Raw genomic sequence first — 5275 nt, 5'->3', positions numbered from 1 at the left:
TGCATGTCGTACTTGCTGGCTTCGCTTCTTCTTCGCGGCTTGGTGCCTAAAGGAGTGCGATGACTATTCTGCTACAGCATGGGTCCTCCTGCTCTGTCTTCGGTCGGAGATGGAGTGGTGGCGGCTCGGTGGTCATAGTGTCCCCTGTGATGGCTGAATCGGATCTTTGCTGGAGTAGATAATTGGACCTGGTTGTAATCCATGTTCTCAGGATAAGGCCCTCTGTGCAAGTTTCAGGGTATGTGCTGTAATTTTATTTTCTCTGGAGTCCTGGTCTGAGCTTTGTATTGCTATCTCTAGAAATTAATGGAAGCTCTGGATCCTACTGGACCCGACACTGTTAAAAAAAAAACCTTTCCAACTTGCAGCATGGGACATGTTTCTCTTCAAGATGACAAAATTAGGCTTGTAACGCATGCCAAATGATAATCAATCTTTCAGCTCACAAACGCAGTTGCCGAGTACAGTTTTGTTCATACAAACATACCAGACTTGTTTCCCTAAACTGCCATCCCTCGGTCGTTGCTTATTTTTTGTTTTGCTATGAATAAGCAACTTAATGCACCATTTAATTTCTGTATCTATTTTATATTTAGTGATATGCGGTAGACTGAACACTTATTTCGTCTCCCTGTCTTCTGGTAATGCTAGGATAGTTTAATCTGGATTCTGAAGCAATGAGCACCTGTAAAAAGGCCAGGGAGGAAGCTACATCTATTGGGTGTTCAGAAAGAGTGAGCAACCTACCTCCAGAGGTAAAGGGTGACATTCTCTCCTGTTTAAATGTCGAAGAAGCTGTTAGGACTAGCACCTTATCAAGTACTTGGAGGGATGCATGGACTGATATGCCAAAGATATGTCTGCGCGATGGAAATTTTGCACGAACCAAGTCCATTACATTAGTCGATATGGTGCTATTACTCCACAGAGTAACAATAGATGAGTTTGATATTTCAGTTAACAAAAATTACCATGATGAGTTCGCTAGGTGGATGCTCGTGCTATCAATGAGATCATCAAGATCGGTTATAATCAAGTTGAGCTCAGGACCAAGGTATAAGATTACCTCATGCATCTTTTCTATCGCGATTTGGAGTTTATGCGCCTGAAAAAATGCATCATCAGCTTGCCCCGAGTATTCCAAGGTTTCAACAGCCTAACTGACCTAGGCATGAAAATATTCTCTTCCACAGATATGGATATCAAAAATTTGATCTCCTTCCGCTCCGAACTGATTCATTTGAGATTAAGTTCTTTTGTGGGCATCAACTGTCTGAACATTCAAGCTCGTAAACTGAAATATCTAGATGTTGATGGGGGCTTTGAAATATTAATTTGGATGCCCCTAATCTGGAAAGGGCCCTTCTCTCTCTTGATCAGGAAGCCAAAGTATATCAATCTGTTCCGATTGCGTATGGCAAGTAGTCATTGGGAACTCCAGCTTTTAATTTGTGGCTTTTTCCGGAAGGTGACCTATTACTAGCTCCAGCTTTACTATGCCCTTTTTCTGCCTTCTGAGTTCTGACTAATCTGTGTAGCTATTTTATTTTATTTTTCTGTTTTCTTGTTGAAGTATCTATCTAAAGGGTGCGTACTTACAACATTCCCCTCTATGTTTATTTGCCTGGAGAATATTTTGCTTATGATATGGTTTTGGGACCAGAGGCAAGTCTTCACCACTTGTTCATTGTTTGAGAAGGCCCCTAACTTAATGAAGCTTGAGATGTGGGTATGTATGCCTCCAGTAAATCCTCTCCCTCCCTCCATCAGCCAATCTATGTTCCTAGTGTTTACGGTGCCTAATGAGTTGTGAAAATAATATATGCAGAGAGTTACCCTTTTGAGACATGGGATCAGGATCAGGCGAGCATTCATGAGCTTACCACATGCAAATGCGAATGGACCATCTTGCAGCGGCGAGTGTGTATGGTTTTGGGGTTCTGGAGTGCTAAGTCAATTTTGTGGCTAAGCTAATGAGCTGGGCATCAGCTCTGGAAGAATTGAAGATAGACTGGAGCGGCAAAATATAGTGCAGCATGGTTTCTGCTAAGCTATTAGCTCTGCCGAGGGTGTCTCCCAGTGCCAAGGTCATTGTTACATTTTGATAAGCATGCACCCCTACATTCTACAGCGCATCCCCCATCACTTTGCTGGTTTAATTTGCTGCCGAGTAGAACTATTTCATCTTTCTTTATGCCAAGACTAGCTGGTGGTTATATAAGTGTGCATTTGACGCAAATCATCATCCAGAGGGTAGTGTGTTTTGTTGGGAACATTCAGTGGGAGTACTTGATGTGCGACCAGCAAGTGTTTTCCATATGAAACACTACATTCCTTTGTTCTGGGTACCATAAATACCTGATTCTAGCAAATATATCTGTCCGTAAGAAGTAATCACATATATGAAAACACCTTCATCTTGTATCAACAAGAATACAAGATGAATCAAAGGCACATGAGTAGACATATGAAGCCTGAAGTCATGAGTCTACCTTTTGCAAATCAAAGCATTTATCAGATTGGTTTACGTTGGTTTCATATTGGAATGAGCACTCAATGCTCTCCTTACATGACCCGTTTTTTTACTACAATTTGTTTAAAAGAAAGTCAAAGCCATTTAATCAAACATGTGCTACAACCACTAGCTAGTTACTGTTCTCAGCACTCGTGCCTAGATCGGGCTTGCTTTTAGGGCGATTGAATTAATGGCATCCTATTTGTATTACATACTCCCTCCGTCCCATAATGTAACATGTTTTTGCAAGCTAGTTTAGCTTGCAAAAACGTCTCACATTATGGGACAGAGTGGCATATCTGAAATTTAATGGCCATATATGTATTTCACTTATACTCCCTCTGTCCTTGATACATGCGTATTTAGACAAATTTAAGACAAGAATTTTGGGACGGAGGGAGTATAAACTCTCTCTGGGCTCTACTCTGGCAGCCAAGAAGGACTGAACGAGGCTCCAGAGGGAAAATTTGAAAGATGTTGTCTTTTTATGGAAAAAAAATACCATATCCAAACAAACAAACAAACCCTAGGACGTCATTACATGAAATGTACCATTTTCTCATAACAATAACTTGGGTTGTTTAATTGTATATTGGTGTAGATACATAACTAAAATACAACATAAAGAAAGAAAGAAAGAACACGTGGTTCAGACTATTAGCTCGGGAGGAAAGATCCATGTCAACGTATAGATATCATAGACCTGCCGCTTTGATGCACTAATGCTTTGTGATTTCAAGTTGAACACCTCGCATGTGTCGTCGAAAACAATATCATCCTCTTTTATCGCCTCCCAACAAGCCGGAACAGACTTTGAAAAGAGCTTGCTAATTAAAATCGCATGGCCGTCTAGAGTAGTCGTCATCGCACCCACATGCTTGTGTTGGTATCTGCCTTGTGTACATCCACCTTGCGGGTGAAGGTGAAACCGCATGAATTGTATTGCATCACTAGTTGCCGCCTCACCATGAGCAATTTTCCACATGATACAACCAAGTACCTAATAACGCAGAGATGACCACCGCCTTCTTCCTCATATATATACTCGATGACATCTTTAATCTTGTCATGCCCTTCTTTAGGAGCATGATTATCAACAGCCTCCTTGCCCTCTTGTTTAAGCACCATATCATCGTCTTCGTCATCATTCACGTTTTCATCACTAGTCGCCTCCTCATCTTCGTGGTCGTTGCTCCACACATTGGAATCATCATTATCTGCCTCCTCATCCTCATCATCGCTCCACACATTGGAATCATCATTAGCTGGCTCCTCATCCTCATCATCGCTCTGCACAATGGAATCATCATCAGTTGCCTCATCATCTTCGCCATCGCTCCACACATCGGAATCATCATCGCCTATTGGATGTTGAATGATGCGCTTGATATTGCTGACCAAAGGTACCCCATTGCTATCGAAGCTGACATGGAGGGAGATGAGATCCTCAGCTTGAGTGATTCCATAGACCATGTCTCCAAGGAATGCAATCTCGACAATGCGAGTGAAGGTAGTACTATATGGCTTAGGCAACCAAACACCTTTCCCGGGGCGGATAAAAATGACAGGGTAGCTTGCGCTGTTGGTCATGAAGACGGCAAGGTCATCTGGATTCGACCGTATGAGCACCTTGCGGATCTGGAACCACTCTGGGACACTGCCGATGATGGCATCAAGTTCGGGGAGTGGCACGGTCGTTCTAAAGAAAGGGTTGTGCAAGAGATAGGTGTGTGTCACTAGCAGAAATTATCTAGTTGCCGACGGCCTCATCTATGCCGACGGCGCCCGTCGGCATAAATGGACATATGCCGACGGCCAAGGGCAGGCCGTAGGCGTAGAATAGCCGTCGGCATATGTGTATCTATGCCGACGGGGGCCGTCGGCATATTACGGCCGTCGGGACAGCTCGCGGTACGCCTACGGGGACCGTCGGCATAGAAGAGGCTGTCGGCATAGAAAGGGCCCACCTACCCGATTAGCGGCAACCGTTTGACGGCGTCAAAACTACGCCGACGGGGGATAACGGCGGCCTATGCCGACGGCTAGGCCGTCGGCATAGAATTGCTAACATCACCGATCCGCGTCGTCGACACGTCATCGATCCGAGGGAGTGAGGGCCTGTGGTGTGGCAGAGATATGTCGACGGCATAGCCATCGGCATAGTCCTAGCCCATGCTATCTGCCACGTCATCAATCTGCGTGCAATGCCATGTCATCGATCCGTGGGATCATAGCTCCGTGTGCGCATACCTTTATTTTTTTTATTTTTAGTTTATATATTTATTATTTTGTGTTTTTTCACAACATAAATGGGCCTTATCTAAACAAAAAACATGCCCCGATGGTATATCGATTGCCCCCCTCACGGACGTCACTGCCGCCGTGTCACGGAGGGGGGAAACGGTCGACATGGAGGGAATCTGGTTAGAGGGGGGATTCGGGGTGGCCTTCGGGGTGTAGCTATGCTACCGAAACATCGCATGGGTCCCGATGCATGTGTGAAAGTGTTCTGGCATGCGTAGACGCCCGTCTTGGGGCTCCATGGTGTGGCCCCCTCCACGGAAGGCAGAGCCGCCGTCACTTGGAGGGGGGAAGGTGCGGGTGCGGTGGAACCGGAGGGAATCTAGTGTTGGGTTGGGTCCAAACCGTGTTCGGGGATGTTGCTATGGGCTGACCTATCGCAACCAGGTGGAAGAGTCCACCGGTCAAAGCCCGTCCAGTGAAAGTCAAAGGGCTAGATCTATTGGTCAACTAGGATTC

Source organism: Triticum dicoccoides, chromosome 3A (assembly GCF_002162155.2).
Source record: "Triticum dicoccoides isolate Atlit2015 ecotype Zavitan chromosome 3A, WEW_v2.0, whole genome shotgun sequence".
NCBI classification, from domain to species: Eukaryota; Viridiplantae; Streptophyta; class Magnoliopsida; order Poales; family Poaceae; genus Triticum; species Triticum dicoccoides.
This window is presented reverse-complemented; position numbering follows the sequence as displayed.